Source organism: Malaclemys terrapin, chromosome 6 (assembly GCF_027887155.1).
Source record: "Malaclemys terrapin pileata isolate rMalTer1 chromosome 6, rMalTer1.hap1, whole genome shotgun sequence".
Classification (NCBI taxonomy): Eukaryota; Metazoa; Chordata; order Testudines; family Emydidae; genus Malaclemys; species Malaclemys terrapin.
In genome coordinates this window covers 61,599,288-61,613,243 of record NC_071510.1, presented here as the reverse complement: position 1 = coordinate 61,613,243, position 13,956 = coordinate 61,599,288, and the positions used below count along the sequence as shown (strand labels likewise).

At 41.9% G+C, this 13,956-nt stretch overlaps 1 long non-coding RNA gene across 1 annotated transcript in view; it reads left to right on the top strand.

Annotated features, from left to right (window-relative positions):
* The window catches only part of LOC128839085 (uncharacterized), a 36,839-nt gene extending 23,466 nt beyond the window's left edge, over positions 1 to 13,373 (top strand). Inside the window, exons 3-4 of the long non-coding RNA XR_008445372.1 lie at positions 7,192 to 7,264; positions 13,240 to 13,373. This is a non-coding gene — a long non-coding RNA (uncharacterized LOC128839085). The remainder of the gene's footprint in view (positions 1 to 7,191; positions 7,265 to 13,239) is intronic.
* Positions 13,374 to 13,956: the final 583 nt, after the last annotated feature.

Here is a 13,956-nt window from a genome sequence, read left to right as displayed (position 1 = left end):
ATACATAGCTGCAAAGCAGGGAGGGTGTTTCCTCATTTTAATGTGTTATTCTTTTGGCAGGTCTTAATTTGATAGGGTTTTACTGTGTACACAAGATTTGAATAAATCTCAAATTAGTTCTTTCACCAATCAAAACCTCTTCACTGTGTAAAAATGCATAATGAAATAATAGTAGTTTCTGTAGATTTTTGTTAAAATTAGTACTAATGCTTCCAGAATGTCTTCACATCTCCAGCTCTGCGTAGGTGTTAACCTCTGAGTCCTGGCTTTATATTTTTCCCTTCAGCACATATAGTTGTTTTAGAGAACTTAACACACACATCACAAAAAGCTCAGTGCCCCGTGTTTCATGTATTGTGTGCTAGGCAAATAATGTTAAAGGATTTCATATTTGTAAAACTAAACTGGCTTTTTATTAAGAGAAATATGTAAAGAGATGATGCAACTGCAGCTAGCATTCTAGCTATGTGCATGCAGACCTCCAAACTCTTCTCTCCAACAACCTGTGCTCCTCCCTTCAAGTTTCATGCAGGTTGCTATATCTTTCCTTTTAACAGTTTTGTTGTTGTTGCCTTTTGTGCAAGCATTTGCTGACTTGCTGGAGCCAGAGGTTACTAGTACGTAGCCGGCATTAGGGCCAGAGTGTTTACCACCATACCATTGCAGCTTGTTAGGCCTCATAGCCTCCCAGTTTTTGTTTGTGTTATCGCTGTTGGTGGGGGACTTGCTTCCGCCTTATTGCTGCCTTCATTCAGTTGGGTGGGCCTTTGCATTACTCATGTACCTGATTTCTTCTGACTTTCCCGCATCTGGCCAGCTGATAGTTGAAGCTCTTTCAATGCCCTCCTGCTCCTGTCCTTGGCCCTGTCTGTCTGGGTGAGCTGGCTCTCTTGCTGCTTCTCCACTGTTCTTTGGTCTCATTTCTACCACTGACCTCAGTCTATATCTGTCTCATATGACCTATGTCCCACTGCAGCTTGGACTGTTACCTTTTGCCATTGCTTTGTGTGGTTATTCAGTATTTAGACCCAGACTGGCTCACCTGTGTAGTAGCCTTGGGTTCTTGGCTTCTTTTTCTAATAGGCTGCCTGCTTATCTTGGTGTTCTCTCAACTACTTCTGTATTATGTCTATTGTTCCTCTGCTGGGCTGCAGCAGGCTATCCCCTCATGGTTCTCCAAACCATCAGTCCCATGCTGGGCTAGTGCCTGGGAAGGTGAAGAGGGATATAAGAACTCTAGAATAGAGTCTGGGCAGACACCTCAGATGTGGAAAAGCGAGAGGTTCAAGTGCCTGCTATTCTGGGGTGGTGTCTGTCTCACTGGTTGCCTCTCTCCCACCCCCCAAAAATGTCAAAAGATGTTGGTTTTGTTGATGTAGAATGTAAAATTTTTTGAAATCTTAAATGTTCATGGGACAGGAAAACAATTTCCACTCAAATCTAACTATGATCTTTTTTCCCCAGCATCAGGTTGGGATTTCACAAGGCTGTAAAGTGTCCTCCTGTTGTTGATCACTACTTTTTTGTACACCTCACACTGTTCCCTATACACTCTCAATTGGAAAGCATTCCTGGAGAGTAGATATCTCCCTAGCTTGTCTTAGGCATGCCTCTGAACCCCTAAGTGTGAAATGTATAACCATCTCTTGATGGGAGCTCTTAAATCTTCTCAGATTATTGCTCAGTTCCCTTTAAAATACAATCCTGTCTTGAACACACAGCTCATGGCTCACTTGGTAATGGGGATAACTTACTGTGGCATTGCTTCTTGTGATCCAGCCAGCACTGGGGTATGAACTGTTATATTGTAGCACTCCATCCTCTTCAGTGCTTTACTGGATTGCCTGGAGCCTCCCATCAGAGATACAAAGGTATTGCAGAATGCTGATAAACTGTCTCCTGTCCCACAAAGCCATCTGTGTTGTCCTCTGGAATATATGCACTATTCAGTGTATCTGCCATCAATGGTGACTTTCCTTAGCAGAACTTATCCTCAGATCATAGCACTGCAATCCCAATAACTGGCATTGTAGTCCCTTGTGTACACTCAGCAGCAACTCCTCCATGATGCTTTGTAATGGCTTGTGATCTGACTGTACATCCATCTCCTGCCCAAAGGTGAACTGATGGATCATTCCATTCCAAAGAGCACAGCCAATAGCAACTTTTCTGACTGTGCATTTCCCGTCTGTGTCTGTCAGAGCACTAGAAAGAATTGTTATAGGATGCTGGCTTTGCATGAAAGTTCCTCCGAGACCTCCACCTGAGGCATCACATTGTAGCTCTAGCTGCTCTGCAGGCTGTAGTACTCTAAGTCTGGTGCCTCACTTATGATTTTCTTTACTCTTTTCCAAATGCCTGTTTTTGGGTCTCTGACCATTCCCATGCTGTATCATTGAGAGCTAACTGTCTCAAGGGTTCCAAGGCTTCTGATAGAGGGTGTTTGCAGAATCTGGGAAGAGAGATGACCATTCTTCCTTATACAACTGTGGATTCCCTTCCCATCCTTTGGTCTGGGCATTTCCTTAAGGGCTCTCAATTTCTCAGGGTCCATGTGACATCCCTCAGAAGTCAGGTGTCCAATGTAGGGAACCTCAGTTCTCCTCAGCTTCAGCTTGTTGCATTCAGCCTAATAATATTCCATATCTGGCTCCTGTTTAGTAGTTATCACAGCTGGATATCCTGGCCCTGAATTGCCTCTTTCTTGATCTCTCCTACCCCTACATTAAGAATGTCATCAGCTACAATGTCGATGTCTGTTTGGGAGTGCCTGGTTCAGTTTACACTGGAACACCTTTGGAGCCAGGCTGATGCCTATAGGCATTTGTATCCAGTGGTACCTGCCAAAAAGTGTGGCAGAGATATCAGGCTCTGGTTTCCTCCTTGCTCCGGGCGTGCTCAATTCCCCTCTACCTCAGGCCCCGCTCCCACCCCACTCTTACCCCTCCTCTTCCTGCTCCTACTCCACCTCTTCCCTTCCCCCAAATCCCCACCCTGCCTCTTTCCACCCCTCCCCCAAGAGCACCCCGTCACCCCCCCCCAGCACCTCCTGCCATGGAACAGCTGAATGTGGCAGGCAGAAGGTGCTGGGAGGGAGGAGGAGGAGTTGATCAGCAGGGCTGTTGGTTGGCAGGAGGCACTGGGGGGTGCGGGAGGAACTGGCTGCCGGTGGGTGCTCCCATTAATTTTTTTTCCCCGTGGATGATCGAGCCCTGGAGAACCCACGGAATCGGCACCTATCGCAGAGATTGGATTGCTCATCTGCTCAACATGCCAAAATCCATTCTTGACATCCCAAACAGTGAACATTTTTTCCCTGGATAAATCGTGTAGTATGTCCTCAACCATTGGTAAAGGGTAGCGTCTTCTTGTCAATGCTCTATGCAGTGGTTTTGAATCAATGCATATCCTCAGTTTACCCAAAGGTTTTCTCACAATTACTAGTCTGCTGATCTACTCTGTGCTAGTTTCCACATGGGTAATGATGCCTCTTCTTTGCCAGGGCCGGTGCAACCCATTAGGCGACTTAGGCGGTCGCCTTGGGCGCTAACATTTGGGGGGCGGCGACCGCGCGGCCGGATCTTTGGCCGCCCCGGTTGTCATCAGTATTTTGGGGGTGGGATCTTCCACCGCCTCTGTCAGGGGTGGCATTTTGGGGGCGGGACATTCTGCTGCCTAGAGGGGCAAAAACGCTGGCAGCGCTCCTGTTCTTTGCAGGCTTGCTGGTTTCTTCTTCAACAGCTCCCCCAAGGCTAAGGGTACTCTGTGTTTCAATATTCTCACAGACAGCATGTTGGGGGTCTGTTTCTAAATTTGGTTTGCCCTATTAGGTGTCCATCACCTTAAAATATGTCCTTATATTCTGTTAGAATGCTGATCAGGGCCAAGGTGTCTGTTCTTCCTCCTCTCCCACATTGAGAATATGCTGGTTCTGTGCTATGATCTAATCCATGGTTTACTCTGCCCTGCTGCCTAGCAGGGAGTGGGACTCCAGTGTGGGTTTCTGATCAGCAGCCTGCATTTGTCCACTGGCCGCAGAATGGTTTTACTGTACGTCACCAGCACCTGGTCACATTTCTCCAATTGAATATTGCTGTTTATCAGTATTGCTGTGATTCCATGACAGCTGACCCTATAATCTAGCTGAAATCAAATTGGTCATGGAACTAATATGGACATGAAAAGGTTCTGTCTCCCAGACTCCTTGTACAGTTGCCCAGTGGGCATTTTTCTTTCTGCCTTTTCTGTTGCTTTCCATTCTACATTCTATGTTGGCCTGGCTCTGTCCTACTTCCTGGGTTGCTTTAGGTTGAGCCCATGTATTTGTTTTGCACTAGTGGCTGTTATTGTTTTGCTCCTTTCCCTGGACAGGCCAGATGCCCTTGATATTTGGAGCCATTTCTCTCAGGTTACATCTGCTTCTCTCAACAGTCTCTCTGTAAACTGGAGTCACGTAGCCACAAATGGTCCTGTCTCTAATTAGGGAATCTGTAATGTCTACAAAATGACATTTGGATGCCAGAGTTCTCAATTCTGTAACATATCTATTTCCTTTTCTGCTTCTCAGTTCCAGGTAAAAACCAGTATCTCACTAGTGTCTCACTGTGTCTGTGATAAAGGTGTCTGATGACTACTGTGATCAGCTGTGGCAGTATTTTGGCTGTTATTCCTGGCACTAGTGTCTCACCCATTACTTGTCCTCTCCCACACACCCAGTGCAATAGTAGAAAAGCTTTACCTTCATTTTCACATCTTTATCCCCCATGTTCGCTCTGTTTATAGCTATAGTCCTTGCTTCTACTTCCATGCTTGTGCAATGTTTTTTTGGTCTGGAAATCCAACATTCCTCTTGGTTTGAGTCCCGCCATGCTACCCGTTTGCTCTGCTTCTAGGTGCTGCTATGTTTGCCTCTTAATCACACTCTCTTACCTTGCTGGGTAATAACGTGAGCAGTCTCCATGCTTGTAAAACTAAACTGGTAGTATTCTGAGGTTTACAGAGATGCTGGAACTGCAGCTGTCATTGTAGCCACATATAGAGACTGAGCTGCTGGTGCCTTCTCTAAACTATTCCTTCAGCAATCTGTGCTCCTCCCTCTGATTTCCATGCAGTTCACTACACACCTGAGCAGCTCAAAGAGAAACAGGGCCTGCTCTGTGGATCCACTTGCAAGACTGGGAGCTTAGGGATCAATTCTGTCCTCATTGAAGCCAATAGTAAAACTCCCACTGCAGTAAGTGGGAGTCAGGTCAGGCCCGTGTTTTGGTTAAAGAGATATATTCTGATCATTTGACCTTAAATTAATATATCCTAATACAATATTTAGTTTGCATTTGCTAAATCTATGAGGCCAAGATATACACCCAATTATTCATCTGGTTGTGTAAACTGCCAATACTGGTTCTGAAAGACATATGAAGGGTACAGTGTATTAAGTAACACAGGGGAAGTCCTAAGTACAGGTGTAACTCCAGATGGGTAAGATGAACAAGTGTTCAGTCCTGTTAAATTATGGTCCCAAGGCATGATGGCACCAGAATCTGTTCGCTTTATAAACATTGTCCCATAAATAAGGATTCCTTGTGGTGATTCTCTCTCAACCTCTTGCTGTTACTACAGCCATGTCAGCATCTTTCTCTGCTGATGCTAATATTGCTGCTGGGTGACTTGCTGCTGTTTCCACATCTGCTGTTAGTATATCCACACCAGCGTGGTGAATGAAAGACCACATTCTGTTTCCTCTGCTTCCAAGAGGAGAAAACCTTTGGCAGGAAAATACAGAAAGAGTGATAACGCAGAAAGCGACCAAATATTACAGCCTCATTTAGGCCGCAATTAAGGTGCTTAAAGTTACCCAGATGCTTAAAAACTTGGCTGAACAAGGGTCTTGTAGGACAGGCCCACTGAAGACAGATGCTGAAAAGAAAACAAATGTATAAGAAAGCCCAGCTGCCATCAGTCCTCGAGTAAGCTGGGTACACGGCATGGCATCACTAACACATTGTAAATAAGTAATTAAGATGCCTAATGTAACTGAATAACATGGGAAATAGTGGCAATAAAAGTTAATTGCAAAATATGTCTGTTCTTCAGAGAAATGCACAGGTATGCAAAAAGGACTTACTAGTATATATTACTGCATTTATGAGAGACTGTAGTCATCACAAAGACAGAAAGAACTCTTGGGTAATCTAATTGAACTTGCTCCCTATGCGGATTTGTTTCCTACAATACATTTCCCAGTGTTTTGTTACAAGGGCTATGGGAAGCATATGAAATAGATACTTTATAGACATATGGCCCAGATCCTCAGCTTGTTTAAACTGACATAGCTCCACTGAAGTCAGTGGATTTATAACAGCTGAAGATCTGGCCCCTGTGTAGTAATAATCATGTAGGGCCAGATTCTGCCACTTTTACTCACGATGAATAATACCCTACTTCATGAATAGCCCCATAGACTTTGGAGGCTGTTTGAGTGTACAGGGCAGATCATCTCATGGTTACGGTACTAGCTTGGGATTTGGGATTTCCTGCTCTGCCCCAGTCTTCTGTGTGGCCTGGGGCACCATGTTTAGTCTCTCCATGCCTCTGTTCCCCATCCGGGTAAAATGGGGATAATAGAACCACCCTGCCCCACAAGGCTGTTGTGAAGATTGTGAGCTACTCAGATACTAGTGATGGAGTTTATATAATTACCTAAGACGGACAGACTTGAAATCAAAGGGCTACTCATGGAGTAAAGTACTGTAAAGGTTCCAGAATCTGGCCCATAGTGTTCAGTTATGTTTATGAGTATTTTAATAATATCTTTCTTATAAATTTTAGAATTAATGTTCATGTGTAACAAGAACTCAGTGCATACATATTGTGATACAAGGAAAAATGTAGAGCATGTGCAAAACTGCACAGCTCTCCTCTGATAAAAATGTGCTTGTTTGCCTTAATATTTGTTTGATATAGCCACAGTGGGCCTGATTCTGCCACTCTTAGTCACACTGAGTGGTACCTTACTGCTTGAATAGTTGGGAGTTAACTACTGCTCAATAGGAGCAAGTGTGGCAGAATCTTGCCCTGTGATTGTATTCACACTGTAAAATCCAGAAACAACCCACTACCACTCTTACCTGAAGTCTCAGTTCAGTACTCATTGTACTCTGGCCTAACTGCATCCTTTTGTACCACCTCCAGAAATTCTCTTCAACCCGACATCTTCTACAGTAGCTTCAGAGACCAAGACCACAAGGACTAAAAGCAATTTCAAGTAAGAACCTATACAGTACAATTTGATGCACATATTATATGATGATTTTTAACATAATGTCTTAGAGTAATATATACAGTATGACTTTATTGTGTATAGCTTCTTTCGTTCAAACTGCATCTCATATTTCTTTACAGTTAATACAGCTGCAGGGTGAAATAATAAATAATTTCTGAGGGAGTCGGAAATTAAGAGGCATAGCTGAAGACAAAAAAAGATACGTTTTCAGATGAGATTTGAAAAGAGACTGAGAGTCAATGAGGCATGTAAATGCATTTTTTAATCTTTATAAAGCATCTTATGCTCCAGAAGAATCTTTTCCAGTTAGCAGCTTTTTCCTTTAGGCCACGGAGAATCAGAACCACATGGTGTCACTGGGTCCTTGCCAAGCTGCATGACTCACCAGCAGTCAAAGCACATCATTCTACAACGTGTGGCTGTATAATATTAGAAATCGGTGAAGATATCTCGATGCGGAGTGAGAGAGAGAAGGACATCCTTGAAGAGGCAGAAAAAACCTGATATACCTTAGACTAGAAACTTTTTCCCCCCAAAGACTTCCTTTTTTAACCAGCACATCACCATCTGATTCAGAGTGGTCTGCCGTTTAACATCCTTCTCCCCAATCTCTTAGGAGGACAGATCTCCCTGAAAGATGAATACTGCATCTCAACCATGGAAAAACTGAGCAGAAATACTCAAGTGCTATAGGGAGGGAGAGGTTGCAAGTTTACTGCTGAAGCAGTGAGGAGATGCCTTCAACTTAACCATTTCATGCCTCTGAGACAAATTTAGGCTTTCTTTCTTTTCAAATCCATGTTAATTGCAGAGGGAAGAGAAATAAGTCAGAATAGTTCGTAGAAGACAGTTTTTTGTCACTTCCACTTAAGCAAAGTTTTACAGGTCTGTATATATGTATATCCTACATATTCTGGATGGAGAAAGGCAGGAGTCAAAATATCTAGATTATGGATATCTACACCACATTTGGTTTGCATATGAATCCAGGCTACTTGAGGCTATGTTATGTCAAATCTGTTTTAAAAAATTAAGGCAGCCACATGCCGTTTTTGACAAGACACTTGCATTTTTCTGCTGTCTTTAATATTGAATAAAGCATAGTTGATTTACAAAAAAGATGAGCATCTCTCTAATGCATAGCTTTTGGTCTAACAAATGTGGGTTACGTAATCATTCAAGGTACTTGCCTGGAGTAGAGAGCTGGTGGGGAAAAAAAGGTGTTTCACTGAAATTTTGAAGGAAATAAAGTTTTTCATTTTATTCAAAAACTTTTGTGAAAATGTTGTTTTTTGGTGATTTTTGAAGTCTTTTGAAAAGTTTCATTTGGAGAGAGAAAACACCTTTTAAAAATGTTTCCCTCTTTTTTCCACTAAGAAAAAGTGTTATTTCCCCATTGAAATGAAAGAAAAGTTTTGGAAATATTTTGAAAAAAAAATTGAAAAATGTCCGTGACAATGTCTAAGCCTATTGAAAAGGTATTTTTCATTGAAAAAGGTTTTTAGACAAAATGTTTTCTTCCAGCTCTAGCCTGGAGCTACCTAGTCCTCCAACTTCTAAATAATCTTTTAGATTGTGTGTGGAAGGCCTCATAGATGCATTGATTTTAAGGCCAGAAGAGACCATTAGATCATCTGGTCTGATGTCCTATATAATACAGGCCTGAGAATTTAATCCAGTCACCCCTGCATTGAGCCCAATAACTTGCTTGACTACAGCAAACCCAAGTTATTGGATTCTCTTTGCTCCATCGTCCTTTCAGTCTCTGATGGGATGGGAGTGCCGTGGAAATGCTGAGTTGTGCCAGGGATAATTAGTTGCATTTGGCTTTGAGCACTGCAGCTGCTTGTGTTCTGGACATTTCCTCAACAACCTATCCTCAGTTTAGTCTTTTCAGTAGGATGGAGGCTGCCTCAAAACAAGATAAAATATTTGCATACTTCATATCTATAGCTGTTATTGTTGTTTCTCCTTCATTTACCTCACCTGATTTACAATCTAACAGTGGATTTGCAGAGCTACAGGATGGTCATCTTAGGCTAAGTCTACACTACCCTGAATCGGCGGGTAGAAATCGACCTCTCGGGGATCGATTTATTGCGTCCCATAGGGATGCGACAATCGATCCCCGAATCGACGCTCTTACTCCACTAGCGGAGGTGGGAGTAAGCGCTGTCGACGGGAAGCCGCAGAGGTCAATTTTGCCGCCGTCCCCACAGTGGGGTAAGTCGGCTGCGATACGTCGAATTCAGCTACGCTATTCACGTAGCTGAATTGCGTATCTTAAATCGACCCCCCCTGTAGTGAAGACCTGCCCTTAGAAGATGAGCTATTCTGAACTGTTGGGTTTTGTAATATTTATAGCTCAGGAATGATTGGATATATTTCCCCACTCCTCCCAAACACAAAGGTACTTGCTTCCAGTGACTGCTTTATTCCTTTGTTCTAGTTCAGGTTGGGTGTGGCAGGGAAGAAGCCTGACTCTAAATCAGAGATCAGTTTACAAGAAAGCAGGCCAACAATTAATTCTTTTGCATTGAATTAAGGTTTTCATTTCAGGTCCCTGATGGCCTCTGTCCTCAGACAGTAATTTGGTAGGTTGGCTCAAACCAATGAACAAAAAAGTTAGGCAGCATAGGACAGGCACTCTCTGCAATTCTGCATAGAGTATAAGAGGCATAAAGAAATCTTCCTCTGCTATCCGATCTCAAGAAATTTTCAATCCTTTGTTACTTCCAGATCCTTTTTTCCCAGAGGATTTGAAAGGATTTGTGAATCTGTCAAGAAAATGGAATAACTCCTGTGAGCCTTACTTGATTCTTATTTAATCTTTACTCAGGCAAACAACAACTGATCTAAATGTAATTGGCCCAATATGCTGATCATATGTGTATCATCTGATTTTTTTCTTTTAAATGCTGTCATATTTATATCATACCTAGTACTATGGAGTCTATCCTGGTTGTGGCCTTTACGGGTTACTGCAATCCCAATTTTAAAAAATATAATTAATTAATAATATTCCCCTTGTTCCTCCTGTTATAAACAACACAATAATTTGAAAAGAGAATAGGCAAATAAAAGCCTTTTTATGTGTGAAATGCTCTTGAGAAAGCTGTGTGATTGAATCTGTATTACAAAGTGGACTGTGATCTTGTGGGTAATCCTGGAAAAGTGATCATCATCATTTTAAAATATTTTAGATATTATTTAGTTGGGTATAATGAGCAATCCAACATATGGATCCCTACAATCATGTTTATTGCCAGTTTATTACTGTTTTACACAATTACAAGATGTTAATGATAAATTAAAATACTGCCAGTTTGAAAACAAGTGAGAACAATTTTTTTCTCTGTTTTGAGAAAGGGCTGAGAATGACAGTTTGCTTTGGTACGCACAATGAACACAATAGGATTTCAAAGAAGAAGTTTGTCATTAACAGTAACTGGTATAGGGATTCGTATTACCCGTTCTTTCAGGTTCCTTTACTGGCGGTGCTCACACAGCATTTCCCCTACCCTATTTGAATACTGTTCCCCTAATGGATTCTTTTAATGATCTATGTTCTAGTGTGTGCCTGATGTTTGGCAGTATATCTTAGTGCTTCCTTAAAGGATGTCACACTTGTCTCATTTCAGAGCCACGCAATGTTAATATTCTACGGAAGAAGGCGTAAGTGACTGATGTAGAGAAGGAGGGTGTTCATGTAGCTGTATAGTTTATTAGCTTATGTTCATGTGAAAAATCTAAGCCCAGGGTTAACCTGTACATTAAAGCTGTCTAGAATCACTTCTAACTGATGCCTCTAGTTTGTTGTTGTTGTAGGTTTTTTGGGGGGGGGGGGGGAGGGGACAGTTTGTTTTGGAACAAGGATGACATGAATCATTTTGCTCCCTTGGGACAGTAACTTTTTATGTGCTCTTAGCCCTTTTAGCTGGATGCTCATTGTTCTGTTTTGTAAGTTCAACATACCCTGCTGTGGGCTTTACAGGAGATGGATGGTAATAAGTATAGAACATTTATTATGTGTAACTTAAACACGAGGTGTAAAGAAGTGCATTACACATGTAAGGGGTAAGTGAGGGCAGAGCTGAGGCATCAAACAACATGGAGCACAATGTGGATGTGCAATGCACATTTTAAAATGTATACTGAATTATTAGGAGTATCTGCAGATCTTTAGAAAATTATCAGAACACTGTCTGTCTGCCTGGAAGCCAAGTTCAATAGCTTACTTAAGTTGCTGAGCTGTGTCTGCCTAGTGTTGGCATTTCCAGCTGCCTCTTTTCTATATCCACCATGCAGCAGAGCTGTAACTGTTGCTGAGGCAAGCCTGCTGGGTAGAGGCTGAGAGATAGCATTGACTCACTGGGTTTAGTGCTCCGCTTCTCTCCTGCTCCTCCACACACCCAATTTGGAGCTGAATCTTTACTGCTGCTCTCTATTTCCTACCTGTAGACTTGCCATAGCCTGAATCAATAACTGGGTGTTCATGTTCAATGGTGCTTCTGTTGTTTGTTTGTTTGTTTGTTTTTGAATGCCCTGAGAAGCATAGGGCCCTATTTTCTCTTTTAAATTAGAGTTTCTTGTTAATAGCTATCCCTTCTGTAAATCAGACAGTCTTTAAAAGGCCGTGGCCTGGCATAGTAGTAATAAAATTTCTAACCCTCCTTTTTGCAAGATAACCTGGGAGTGTTGTCTTACTAGTAGCGAAAAGCTACCAGTGGGTTTTGTGTACCATTGAACTATGTTAAATGAAATCTTATTCAAAGTTGGCTTAGCATTTCCACAGTGCTGGTCTGCAACAAGGTCAAAGGCACTAACCTGTTACAAGTGGAGCGGAAGCATGGTCTAATGCCGTGATTCTCAAAAGTTTGTACTGGTGACCCCTTTCACATAGCAAGCCTTTGAGTGCGACCCCCTTATAAATTAAAAACACCATTATAAATACTGGAGGCAAAGCGAGTTTTGTGGTGGAGGCTGACAGCTCGCGACCCCCCACATAATAACCTCGCGACCTAACCCCCCTAAGGAGTCCTGACCTCCAGTTTGAGAACCCCTGGTCTAGTGGATAGGGCACTAGAGTGGGAGATGTGGGTTCAATTCTTGGCTTGACCATTGACTTGAGGTGAGACCTTGGGCAAGTCACTTTATTTCTGTTTCCCCTCTCGCCCTTTTGGGGTCCTGTTCCTGGTGGATGCTACTGTAATACAAACAATAACAATCAATGAGAGCCATGGTTAGGTCTGCCCCGTTAGCAGTGTTTGAATATTGTTCTGTTACATGGCTCTTAGCATGTTGTAATGAGGTGTGGACACAAAATATATTATGCTCATTTCTGGACAGGGCTAGCAAGACAACACTGCATCATTTTATAATTAATAGGGTATCTTTGCAGGCAGAATAGATAGAAGCTATTTTTAAATGAATCTGAAGAATGCATGGAAATAACCCCCATGGAAACCTGCAGACAACATGAAAAAATAGAACTAAAAAGTGTAAACATTTCCTGTTTATCTTAAAAGTATAGTTGCCAACTTGTTAACAACTTCCCTGTTGATCATTGTACCAGAAACATGCCACAAATTTGATTGGTATATCTGTGCTTATTTATCACACGCCATTAAAGTGTTCTCTAGATCTGTCATCACCAGGCCTGTCATAGCTAGATGATGGAATTAATTAGTTTGTACCAAATTTTTAGATCTTAGACTGACACCTTGTTGATATACATTTAAAATGCCCATCAGTAGCAACAGACTTGCCTGGACCCCACCACAGTCCTCTTTATTGTTTAGTCTGGTCTCTCTTTTTTTTTTTTATGTGACCTAATGCCCACTTTAATCTTTAATTTCCTCACTTTCCATTTATGTGTGAGGGCATTCCAAAGGAGTGAAGCTACAAGTGTTTTAACTATGCAAATCAACTTTTCCCCCCTATTTTTGATCTTTCAGATAACATTGATGTTTGCAACTTTCCTTAAAGAACTGGAGTTTTCATATGAGCTGAAAAGCTCCTACATTGTGGCTTGCAGAATTAGGTATGTTCTCCTAGAGAGGTTTTCCATACAACCACCTCCATGAGCAAGACAGACAAAATAATAAGCCAATGCAAATTTGTTCAGGCCTTCCATGCATCTTGTATTAGGATCTGGTATGAATGGATAAAATGAAGGTCAAGTAAACACACACAATTGAAAGAATTATCGTTAATAATTAATACTTTGCACTCCCATAGCACCTTTATCCATAGTTCTTAAAGCACTTTAGAGATGTGAATACATTATTATTAATAATAAAGCTACTTTGTATTTCTACAATGCCTTCCACTTAAGGATCTCGAAGTATTTCATAAGCATTGATGAATTAAGCCTCAGAACAACTCTCTGAGCTAGAGATTTTAAGATTTCCCCATTTTAAGATGAGGAAACTGAGGTACAAAGAGCTAAAGTAATTTGCCTAACACCAAAGAGTGACTGGAATAGAATCTAGGAATCCTGATTTTCAGTCTCCCATTCTATGCAAGGCAATGTCTCTTCCCAGAAACCATCCTGCAGATTTGGACAGAAAAACACTCTGTACTTTACCAAAATACCTGACAGATTTACACTATTCATGAAAGTTGCTAAGGGCCCTAAACCTCATAGACACAGTTGGTTTCTGCCCTGCTCT